Genomic DNA, 13,097 nt, shown 5'->3' on the forward strand with positions numbered 1-13,097 from the left:
GAGTAATTAGTATATGATGGTTGCCAGGCCAGAGACTTTCTTCTCTCTGCTCTGATTTTAAACACTTTCCTGAAATAGCAGATAAGGACTAAGAGGATCCAGAAATGTTCCTGGACAGGAGGTTGTGATGAGGGCAGCGAGTGCTGTTGACCAGCAAGCCCAGCTCCAAGAGCTGGGAGTGAGGTCCAAAGGCAAAATGCTAGCACGTATCCAGAACATACACACTTTCCTGTAGTTTATCTGTAGAACTTCTATGTTTCCTGGAAAGTCCTGCTCAGGAGTCACTTCTGAGAATATTTTGCACTGTCACAGCCAGAGACAATTATGCCTTTCCTTTTACTGCGTACCCATTCATTCATACCTTGGTATTGTACTTAATGAGGCAGTAACAGAGCGATCTGCAGGCGCTGCTGTCTCCTTCACTAAGATGGTGGATGGCTCTTACATTTTTGGGCTCCTCAGTGTGCACAGCAGTGAATAGCTATGATATCCGCCTCCAGGGGGCTCTCTGAAAGTCAGGGGGTTCAAAGTGTAGCAGCCCCTTGACTGTTGTCTCACCCCTGGGATTGGCAGGAGTAGGGTTTGTGGAAGGCAGAACATTGTGAATAACATTGCCGCTCTGATGTTTTTCAAATGTAATCCTCTTCGGAGTACAACCCTATTTAGGCGAGAATGATGTCAGGCATAACGGAAAGGAAAACAAGCACCAATTTGGGAAGTAGGTAATCTTGGTTCTCTTCCAGCTCTGCTCCCCGTTGTTTGAGCTATCCTGGACGAGTTACTGTGCATGCCCAGATTTGGTTTTCCATCGATGACATGAGGATGTGCAACCACTTCAAGGTCCCCTGTAATGTCTTCTGCTGCCCCTGTGGCCCTCAAGGACCCTCCACGAGGCAGCCTTGAACTATCGAAGTGTGGCTCCCAAATTCCCCGGAAATTATCCTGGGAATGTTCACTTTTGGTCAAATCCCATATTTCCCTTGTTGTGAGGTTGCAGACCCTTATGGTAGGAGGAGGACAGACAGCACCTGAACTGTGGAGCTCTTCAAACCCAGCACAGAGTTGCCCTTGAGCCCCCTGTCTTGTGATTCTATGGGACTCGATTCCTGTTTGGTTGCTTCAAGCATGAGACTGGCCCCGCTGGCAGTCTGTGGGGGCCATGATTTTCCTGAAATTCATCCTTGATTGCTTCTTTTCCTGTATCTCAATACTTGCGGAGTCGGCATACATCTAGCAGGATGTAGAGGTTCGTGCCGGCTCACACATTCTCTCTGTTTAGTGCAACAGATTTGATGATCACCCCAAACCTTTCTGGGCAAACTTGCTGTGGTTACAGGCATGCTCCCTAGGCCACGCGGTGCAGGGAGGATTTGCAGAGACCTGCCAGCAGGCTACCACAGGCATTGAGGCGGGAGGTGTTGAAAATCTGAATCGGGGGGTTGGCAGCGGGGATGGACGGGTGCAGGTGGTTACAAAGACCATTTGAAGGAAAGATCAACACAATTTACTGACTAACGGAGATCCTGGATGAAGGAAAATACTCAGTGAAGGATGACTGTAACCTTTCAGAGTTGCAACTGTCCTGGCCGGCGACGTGGCTTTAACAACTCACTCACATCTCCTGGGTTTTCGATTCTATAAATTCAGACGATCGGCTAAAAGGGTAGAAGAGAAAAGTGGCAGATGGGGGGTGTTTTTGGGGAGGAATTATGAATATGTTAAGTATGAGACGATGGTGAGAGGGTTGGAAATACCCATCTCTGAGCTCAGGAGAGAGGTGAGGACTAAAAATACATGCCAGATGATTGCATGCAGAGAGTTGAAGCTTCTGAGCAAGGAAGGCTATAAACAGCAGGTCTGTGCCCAAGAACTAAGTTTGGAAGAAGCACTTTTTTCTTTTGAGGAAGATTAGCCCTGAGCTAACATCTGCCGCCAATCCTCCTCTTCTTGCTGAGGAAGACTGGCCCTGAGCTAACATCTGTGCCCATCTTCCTCTACTTTATATGTGTGACGCCTACCACAGCATGGCTTGACAAGTGGAGCCATGTCCGCAACCGGGATCCAAACCGGCAAACCTGGGGCCATGTAAGGGGAACGTGAGCACTTAACCGCTGCTCCACCAGGCTGGCCCCAAGAAGCACTTCTTTTTGATGTGGGGGATTCTGGGAAAATTTTAAGAACTGACTACCAGTAGCATCAAATATTAAGAGTTGTCAAAAGAAAAGAAAAATGAGCATGGTGGGGTTCCCCGGTAAAGAAGTAATTCTTTTTAGAATTCTCTTTGATCTTGGTCTCTTTCTCTCCATCTCTTTGTTTCTTTTTGTCTCAGCCTGTTTCTTTTCTTTTCCTTCTGCTTCTCCCCCTCTTCTTTAGCAATTTTTTAATTTTGGTATAATATACATAAAATTCACCATTTTAGCTATTTAAATTGTACGATTTAATGGTGTTAACTACATTTATAATGTTGTGCAGCCATCATCACCATCCAGTTCCGGAATGTTTTCATCACCCCACAAAGTAACCCCACATCCATGAAGCAAAACACCATGAAGCAGTCACTCCCCATTCCCCACTTTCCTCTTAGCCCCTGGCAATCACTAATCTGCTTTCTGTCTCTATGGATTTGCCTATTCTGGATATTTCATATAAATGGAATCATACAATATGTGGTCTTTTATGTCTGGCTTATTTTATTTAGAATAATGTTTTCAAGATTCATCCATGTTGTAGTACGTATCAGTAGGTCATTCCTTTTCATGGCCAATTAACATTGCATTGTATGGATATACTGCATTTATTTATCCAGTCATAAATTGGTGGACATTTGGATTGTTTCTACCTTTTGGCTATTATGCATAACACTGCTCCGAATATTTGTGTACAAGCTTTTGTGTGGACATATGTCTTCATTTCTCTTGGGTATATACCTAGGAGTGAAATTGCTGGGTTGTATGGTAATTCTATGTTTAACTTATTGAAGAACCACCAAAACTGGTTTTCACAGTGGCTGCACCATTTTACATTCTTGCCAGCAATATATGAGGGTTTCCAGTCTCTCAACATACTCACCAATGCTTGTTATTTCTCTTTTTTTTCATTCTATCCATCCTCGTGGGTGTGAAGTAGTGTGTCATTGTGGTTTGATTTGCATTTCCTCAATAGCTAATGACATCGACCATCTTTTCATATGTTTATTGGACAATTGGATATTTCTTTGGAGATGTTTATTCATGTCCTTTGCCCATTTTTAAATTGGGTTGTTTGATTTTTTGTTGTTGAGTTGTAAGAGTTCTTTATATATTCAGGATACTTGACCACCCCCTCCCACCTTTTAAACTGCGCTCTGAAGGGAAAGTAGAAGTTAACTTGGTAAAGAGTCATGGGACGATCTTTCTGGGCAGAGAGTGTGTAGTGCATGCCTGCTGTCTTAGTCTGCTTGAGTTGCCACAACAAAATACCATAGACTGGATGGCTTGAACAACAGAAATTTGTTTTCTCACACAGTTTGGGGGGCTGGAAGTTTGAGATCAGGGTGATAAGATGGTCAGGTTCTGGTGAGAACTCCCTTCCTGGCTTCCAGATGGATGCCTTCTTTCTGTGTCCTCACATGGCAGAAAGACAGAGAGACAGAGAGAGAAAAAGAGAGAGAGAGCTCTCCGGTATCTCTTCTCATAAGGGAGCTAGATCCACCATGAGAGTTCCAATCTCACGACTTCATCTAAACCTAAGTATCTCCAAAAGGCTCCACCTCCAAATACCATCATATTGGGGGTTAGGGCTTCAATCTATGAGTCCTGGGCACACAAACATTCAGTCCATCCGTAGCACCTGCGAACGCTCTCGGGGGAAAGGGGAACCATGAGTGAGGCACTGAGGGTGCATCTCTGCTGCTGGGTCACAGGGAACCATGAGGAGGCTGGTCCCAGTAAGGCTGGTGCAGTGGCAGGAGAGCCAGACCATGAAGACCAGTGCTTCTCAATCCTAATGTGCATGAGAATCACCCTCGATCTTCTACAAATGCAGATTCTGATTTGGTAGATACGGGAAGAGGTAGAGATTCTGGATTTCTGAATTCCCAGGTGATAGTGATGAAGTAGCAAGGACATTTAGCCCCCAAAAGCCTGCTAAGGATACTGGTATTTTCTAAGAGCAATGGTAAGTTATTGAATGGTTTAAAAAAGGAGAGCAACAAGATAAATGTGTTTTTAAAAGATCACTCTAGTTGTTCAGTGGAAAACACATTGGAATAAGACAAAGGAATGGTGAGTTAGTTGAATTAATCATGGTTAAATAAATTAAGATCTGTTTATTCATATGACAGAATGTTCTAAAAACATAAACAACAATGTCTATGAAGACATTTTCATGACTTGGAAAAATATTTATGATATAATACTAAACAAAAAGGAAGAAATCAAAATTATGTATACAAGTTGGTTTCAACTTTGCAAAACAATGCTTGTAAGAGGAGGCAAATGTACCAAATTGTTAACAGCACCTCTTGGGAGGTTGGATGGTGGGTGACTTTTATTCTTTATTTATGTTTTTTCTCCCTATCATTTTTCGACCATTCTCACTCTGATATTTTATTTGTTTAAATTGCTTTCTAAACAACTGAATATTCCCCAAAGTCATCAAAGATCCGAACACTTCTCCCTATGAATCTTGAATAAACCTCTGCTGAATTGCAGCTCTGATACAGTAAATAGGAAGGCTGGTGGAATTCATTTCCTGGCCCTTCTTAAGGTGCCATGCTGTTGCTGGTTGTCAATTTCACACATGCTATTTCTATCCATTCAGAGCTGACAGCCTGGATTTCCCCCGCCATTGTATAGCTGTTCTCTCTTCTGGCTTCCCCAGGCTTGCATTTGGTAACCTTTGCCCTTTTATTTGGTACAAGCCAAAATGCCATCTTTGGAAAACTAATGTACCAGAGAAAATGGTAGCACGAAGCCACATAACCTACTGTTCTTTTCCTTTCTGTTTGTAAAGGTTATTATTAGAGCTCATTCTAGAGAATTTCAAATCCATTCAAAGTATCACAGGTTTAGATTTTTTCTAATGGAAGCGAAGCTTTTGATGTTTGGGTTTAGAAAGCTGCCTAGCTTCTTTAGAGTTCAAATTTTCATACATTGGCACAATTGATCAAAGACTTTATTTTAAGACAGAGAGAAAAGGCAATTTACCTGTAGTTGTTTTGTATTCTCAACATCATGATTATACTCTCTCTCTCTCTTTTTTTTCCGGAACCATCTCCCTGTTGGAAGATCTACTTTTCTACTAACATGTATTGGCTTCACCTTCTTTTTGATCAGCCTGAGAAACCATCTGGAAACAATTGAGAGTGACGTCACAAATCCAGCATTATGCTTTTAGTGCAGGATCAAAGAATAGGAGGGAAAAAAATTGAGGCGTGGAGAAGCTTAATTTAAGCACAAATATCCAAAAGGGTAGAAAGAGGCAAGAAAACATGATAAAATGAAAGGATTATTGATGGGCATTAAAGTAAGCATGGCTGGTTTACCTTGGGGTTCAACTTAGTTAATATACTGGCACCCATTTTTATATTTATTGTGGCAAAAAGAGAAAAACAGTCATCCAGGGTAAGTCTGAGAAGCGATGCCAAAGTTAAAAAGAGTTTTAGCGTTGGGTTTGGCAGAGTGTCCTGAAGCTAAGTGCAGACGACTATGGAAAAAGTCTTAAACCAGGGCTAAAGGTCATAAGCAAGGACAATAGACCTGGAATTTGGAGGAACCCATATTCTACTGAAGAATTCCTAGACCACTCATGAAAACAACAGATTGCCTAGTCACCAGAGAAAACTAAAACTAAAAATAAACTAAAACGAAAACTAAAACCGAGGCTAAGCCACCCTTGGTGAGTAAGCAAATGATTATAAGCAGAGATCTGAGGAGTATGAAAGGGTGAGAACCTAAAATCTTGATGTGAATGACCCTGAAATTACAGCTAATATAGGAAGTGGCGTCCTTATACTTCTAGAAACTGAGGTCTCAGAACCTGACTGACAGTTTGCCCTGAAGAATATTAGCTCATTCTGGAGAGAAAGGTATGTTTCTAGCTGACTAGAATGGTTGACCTTCCATCTGCGGATTTCAGCCAGAAACTAAAAGAGGTCAGTGAATTTTAGGGAGGTGATGGGTCTGGCAAAGGGCAAGGACTTTTCTTTGGAGAAATCAGAGAGCAGCAGCTCCAGAATTCTTTTCCTGCTATTTAAATCAACAGTCCTACATCTTCCAGGACCATTCCCAAGTATAATGTGTTTGTCTATCTTTTTAATACCACCGTTAATATAAAGATGATTTATTTAAAACATGTTGAGTGCTATTTAACTTTAATATCTTTGCATATATTTGTAAACAATAAATTTGTCATTCATTTGAAAAATCATTATGGGATTGTATGCTCCAATTTAGGTTTGGGAAATACGGTCATTTTACTCGATCATAAATTTCCTTTGGCCACCAAGCTATGCTCAAAGGAATTTTCTTCTAAACTGGTTGTTGTTACTCATCTCACCATAGAAGTCATTCAGATACTCTATGGAAGGCATTCTTATCTACTATAATGTTTATTTCCAACTCTTGATTTTTTTTCCTTTTTTAACTACAACATGCCCCAAATGAAACACCAATAGAACCTTACTTTTTTAAAGTGAAAAAAAAAACAAGTGGTCATACCTATGGAAAAACTAACATTTAGAAGGAACACACACAAAACCACATTCTACTGCCTTTAATTTGATGTGAGAATTTCTTAAACACTCAGGAAAGGCAAACACATGTCTCGTGTGCCCCATTCCCACACCAATGGAAGCTCATAAGCAGATTGCTGCAGCCTCTTCTGAACCTGGTCGAGTCTTCAGAATCCTTCTCAACACAATATTCCAGGAGCCACCAACAACTGATTGACATTTGCACTTGAGTTCAAAAAGCACTTGCCTATCTGACTTTAGATGAAGAACATTTTATTTCTGGCGATAACTTTGGAGAAGGATATATGTGATTTTATTTAGAAATGGAATGATTTCATATTTTTGCTTAAGCACAATTATAAATGTATAGACAAGACATTTCCAATTTACAAATGTTCCCTTTGTAGGTTGTTTAAAACTCATAACCTGTGAAAACGGAAGTCGAGAGTGGGAGGACAAGAAAAGTAGGCAGACGATGTTTTCCCTACTTCTATCAGCATAGCAGAACACTTAAGAACCAAGTCTTGTAGAGGGAGATGCTTCTGGCTTCCATTTTCTTCACATCATGTATTAAATTGAGTAAATTCTTATCTTTAAACCCTAGTTCCCTTATTCGTAAAATGGGGTTGTTTTCGAAATTAAATATGGTAGCTTAGCCGAAGCACTCAGCTTGGTACATGATACATAGTTAACCCTCCATAGCGTTATCTTTGATTAACAGAGAGATTGTTATTTCTCTTCCTGGTGAAATGAAGACAATTCTAGCCAATTCTAAATTTTGTTTTTCAGCTGAATCCAATCTTTTTTAATTAGACACCACCTAGATCACAGAGTATGCTAATGCAATGTAGGTGGTACAAAAGGTTGTGTCCTAAGAACTATAAACCATAGGCCCTAGGTCCTGCTTGGTCTTCAACAAATTGTTGAGCAAGTTATTTAACTTTACTGGGCTCTCAGTTTCCCACATGTAAAGTCATGATCCTAAGATGTTACAATATTAGACAGTATTATTTTAGGGGGATTTGGAAATTGGGAAATCCATGAACTAAATCCTGTCCACTTACTTGTTAATGCTCTCCTTTGATTCCCTCTCCTCACCCACTCGGACTATCTACCCAGGTAATTCAGAGTCAAGTCTAGTCTATATTAAGTTAAAATTTATAAGTGAACCCAAGAGAAATGAAAACATACGTCCACACAAAAACTTAGACAAAAATGTCCAGAGCAGCATTATGCTTAATGGCTGAAGGTGGAGACAACCCAACTATCCATCAACCCATGAATGGATAAACAAAATGTGGTATATCCATACAGTGCAATATTCATTGGCTGTGAAAAGGAATGAAGTACTGATATATGCTACAACATGGTTGAACTTTGAAAACATTGTGCAAGGTGAAATAAGCCAGTCACAAAAGACCACATACTGCATGATTCCATTTATGTGAAATATCCAGAATAGGCAAATCTCTAGAGACAGAAAATAGATTGGTGGTTGCCAGGAGCTGGGGGAGGGGAAGGTGGAGAGTGACTGCTAGTGGGTATGGGTTTCTTTTGGGGGTGACGAAATGTTCTAAAATTATTGTGATGATGGTTGCACAACTCTGTGAATATACCAAATATCTTTAAAGCGTACATTTTAAATGGGCGAATTGTATGTGGATTATATCTCAATAGGGCTGTTATTTAAAAAAAAATTCTATTTGAGAAAGATGCAGAGAAGAAAGCAGTGACTCATTCAGCTTCTAGGTAAGTTTCTAAGGTGCTTCCTGTGATACAAAACAAACTTGTCTAAAAACATGTGTAAGTCAACATTGAGTCAAGACTGTATCTTTGGTGTCTTCTATTGAGGACAAGAGAAGTCATTTCAGTGGAAATGGAGACGAAAGAAAAAGAGTATCAGTAAGTGAATTTTGTAAGAGGGGCGGTGGCAAACCGAAACTTTCACTCTAAAATTAAGGTGGATAGCCAAACAAATCTGTAGCGAGTGTTCTTAGGTTTTCTCGAAAGAAAATAAATGAAAATAAATCTAGTTTGAGGATTCTGACTGTTTACATTTGCTCTTCACTACATTTAAATTTTCAAAATACTTTATTGTAATTCCTAAGGACAAAATTCTCTACCAGTAGAACCAACTGAAGTAATCTATGAGCTTCTAAAGCAATGGTTAGTCCCCCCTCCCTTGCAGACACAAAATGCCTAACGCTGGGACCTGCGACTTCTATTTTAGAATATATTTTTTTCTTGCAAACATACCCTAGGGACTCACTTTAACCTGCTTTTATTTACATCTGTGTAGCAAGTAACTGCAAATCATCTTTGAATTCATTAATGGTAAGTTCCCAAAGAACCTTCTGTAAATCTTATCACTAGTTTTGTTCTAATTATTAGGTACAGTGAAAAATCTTACCCACAGCGGTTAAAAAAAACAACCACAAAATCTCAGAAACAAAATAAGTCTCGCCGAATCAGCAGATAAAGGCAAATACTGAGAAACAGCTAACAGACTGGTTTGACCATAACTTTTGTCAGAAAATCAGAGGTGGAGGTAAGGGTGGGGGGAGTTCCACGCCTGGTTGCCAGCTCTGAGGCACTGTCAACACCTAATAAGTGGGGAGAGCTGGAGCTTTTTATTCTGCTTCTGCTGGAAACATGTAGAAATCACCCATCGTTAGGAATCTTGCCCTGGACTTTCTGCCTAGCTGCTCATCTTGATGAAGTTGGGTGGGTCTAACAGCACACAGAGCCATGTAGATAATTTCCTCTTCCCAAGCAAGGAAAAAGGAGAGCATGAGGGGCTCCAAGCGCAGGATGTGTGTGTGTGCCTGAAGTCAAGGGCAGAGAATGAACTGGAATGAGATTACAGTTATCCATACTTAAGGAGCAATTTTAATGGAAACTGTGAAAGATTTCAGCCACGTGAAGAGACATAAACATGAACAGACGTGGAGATGAGATTGAGTGGGTTTTCCAAGGCAATTTTCTGTAGACTCTCCAGGCCAGGTAAGCTTTGCTGTAAAATAGGCTGCTTTGGGCAATTTTCTTCCTGGAGTTTCAAGCAGAGCCCCAGGGATGGCCAGAGCCAAAGCTTTTCTTTAACAAAGGCGGTGACAAGGAAGTTGCCTGGGCAAGTGGGAGTAAGAAAGGAAATGGGACTTCTGACAGAGAGATGAAAAAGTGAGCTGCTCTTTCATTTTTATTGCAAAATATGCATAATATAACACTTACTATTTTTAATGCACAATTCAGGAGCATTAAGTATATTTACAATATTGTGCAATCCCATTGCTAGTCTCTGAAATTTTTCATCACCCCGAAAGGAAACTGTGAATGCACTCCATAGTCATGCCCCAACCCCCTTTCTCCGAACCCCTGGCAACCACTAATGTGATTTCTGTCTCTAGGGAAACTTTAAAATGAATGTTCATAGCAGTATTCACAATAGCTAAAAGGTAAAACCAACCCAAATGGCCATCAACAGATGAATGGATAGACAAAATGTGATATAGCCACACAGTGGAATATCATTCAGCCGTGAAAAGGAACAGAGTACTGATCCATGCCACAACACAGATGAACCTTGAAACATTGAACTTCCTGTTTCTGTCCTTCGAAAGAATGAAGGTGTCAGCAGGAGAGTGGCAGAATATCACACAAGAGTCCACAGCCCTGGGCTCTGGGAAGGGTTTCTTCTCTACTCTAGGGTACCAGTGAGGTCATCCATTTAGCATCGTTAAGGATGTCAGACGCTCCAGCTATAAAACCAAGAGAAGCATCCTTGCTCCTGCATAGGTTCATTTTAAGAATTTGAATTGTTCTTTTAAAGTACTTTAAAAATATCTAAAAGCAGACAGTGAGTAATTTAGCAGTTAGAGGGCATTGGGAAAAATAAATCAAGAAGGGTAGAATTATCAAACAGCCTATCCTTCCTTCCTTAATTTTTATGACTCACCTTCCCATGTTACTTCTCCTCTTCTCCCTGCCTGTTCCCCACCCCTCTCCCTTCTCTACACCTACCTGGCTGGGCTCTTCTTCTTTCTTTGAACCTGTTTTTGTGATCTGTTTCCTACTGGTACACATTGTGTACCCAAGAGCTAGCCCAGTGTCTGGTGGACAGTTGGTGCTCAATAAATGGCAGTTGAATGAATGAAAGAATAATGAGTGAGCAGATAAGGCAAATATTCTTCTGCTGGAATTCAATGGAACAGCTAGACATTGAAGCAGATGCCACCTCCTGAACATCGCTTTGCCCAAACTCCACATCCCTTAGCTGGAATGACTCTCTGAACTTTTATATCAGTGCTTACCTTACTCCTCCTTGTATTTTGCGCCTCAGGACGTGTAGGGATCTTATCTCTATTTACCTTCATATTTCCTGTAGCCCCTAGTAGTGTGAGCCTCAAAGAGATGTACTCCAGAACACTTATTATATTGAATTATCTAGAAAATCTACAAAATAAAATAAGATCCTACATAACCTCCCCTTTCAGACCTAGTTAAAATATGCCTGTGAAGCTTTCTGAGACACTCCCATGCGATCTCCCCTCCCATAGCACTTTTTAAGCTTTTTCTTGCTAGCAGGCAAGGATTTTGGGTTTAATGTTCCCCTGAGGTATTGTGAGGTCCTTCAAGATGGAGATGACTCAATAGATATTTATTGATTGAGTAAATAAGTGGGTGAATTGTACTAGTTCTAATTTTTCTTTGATGAAGATAAGACAGGCTTCATCAATGAGAAAAGGACTCGATGATGAAATAATTACGAAAGTAAGCTTTGAAGAAGTGTCCTTTTTCTCAGCTGGGAAATCACCATTTTAAAAAGTAGTTCAGTATCCTATGTTCATAAAAGTCATTTTCATTTTCTTTTACTTTTTATCGCAATTGTGTATATGTATAATTTAAAGTCGTACAAGATATGTTATGAAAAACAGTAATTCTCTCTGCCTTCTCCCAGATTTCTTTTCTCAGAGGCAAACACTTTCTTTCGGTTGATTTTTAAATTGACTTCCAAATCTCTAAATTCCATGATTTTCTTGCTACCTTTAACTTTCAGTTTAGGATTATCCGTCTCCCTCTATAGAAGATGAAGATTCGTCCTATTTTATCCTCCTTTTCTCACCATACGCATGTATTCTGCACATGCTTTCAACCGCCCAACTTTGTTGTATCACAATTTTGATTCTATATTATTCAGTGTTTATATTATCAAGACAACATAAGTGCAAATGCTATTCACAGCTGAGCCATGTACTAAGTAATTCTTACTTTTCCTGTCAGCATTTGTTTTCTCTGAAGATAATTATCTTGTTTTTGTTTGTTTCATTTTCTTTGTCTTTATCAATAATTCAACTCCAATGACAGTCATTTGTCTAAATTTCATGACATGTAGAATTAATAACCTGAACATCTATCTCTTCTAGAAGAGTCAGTGACACAGGGAAGGCACGAGGATATGAACCATTCCCTGAAACCCTTCAGACAGATCAGCAATTCTCTTTTTTAATCTTCTTGAAGAAATCCCTGCCAGAGCCTTCTGAGCTGAGGATATGTGGCCTGCTTCACTGTGTGCCAGGTCAGAGCTGTCATCCCAGGTCTCCCTCTGCATCCTCTTGACAATTCCCGCAACTCTCATCGGTGTGGCACTCCTGTTTCCCTTTTCTTCCCTTTTCTTAGTTTACAACCTCATTTTTCTGGAGTGTATCCTCCAGTAGTTTTCAGAAAAAGAGTGGAAGCAAGGTGAAATTTTGGAGACCTCATTTGCCTGAAAATGTCCTTACGAGCCCTCTGATTTGGTCTCTAGTTTGGCTGGGGCTGGAGTTGTAGGTAGGAAATATTTTTCCTTCAGAAGTTTGAAGGAATTGCTTCATTGTAATTTTTTTTGTTGTTGCCTACAACAATGTGTTTATTTTATTTGTACAGCTTTATTGATGTATAATTGACAAACAAAATTGTAGTAAAGTGTGCAATGTGATGATCTCATCTATGTATACATTGTGAAAGGATTTCCACCATTGAATTAATTAACACATCCATCACTTCACATATTTACTTTTTTTTGATGATTGATACAGAGAACAGATTGGCAGTTGCCAGAGGCAGAGGGTGGAAGGTGGGCAAACCGGGTGAAGGTGGTCAAAAAGAACAAATTTCCATAAGATAAATGTTCTAGGGATTTAATGTACAGCATGGTGACAATAGTTAGCTGTATTGTATATTTAAAATTGTTTAGAGAGTAAATCTTAAAAGTTCTCATCACAAGGAAAAAATTATAACTATGTGAGGCGATAGATGTTAATAAACTTTTTGTTGTAATCATTTCACAATATATATGGTTATGTTGTATACCTTAAATTAATACATGTTATATGTCAATATGTCTCAATAA

At 39.9% G+C, this 13,097-nt stretch overlaps 1 protein-coding gene across 1 annotated transcript in view; it reads right to left on the minus strand.

The window, feature by feature from the left end:
• Window positions 1-5,326, minus strand: part of SULF1 (sulfatase 1) — a 192,827-nt gene extending 187,501 nt beyond the window's left edge. The window contains exon 1 of the mRNA XM_070221462.1: window positions 5,187-5,326. The gene's annotated coding sequence lies outside the window, so the exon portion shown is untranslated. The remainder of the gene's footprint in view (window positions 1-5,186) is intronic.
• Window positions 5,327-13,097: the final 7,771 nt, after the last annotated feature.

Source organism: Equus caballus, chromosome 9 (assembly GCF_041296265.1).
Source record: "Equus caballus isolate H_3958 breed thoroughbred chromosome 9, TB-T2T, whole genome shotgun sequence".
Taxonomy (NCBI): Eukaryota; Metazoa; Chordata; class Mammalia; order Perissodactyla; family Equidae; genus Equus; species Equus caballus.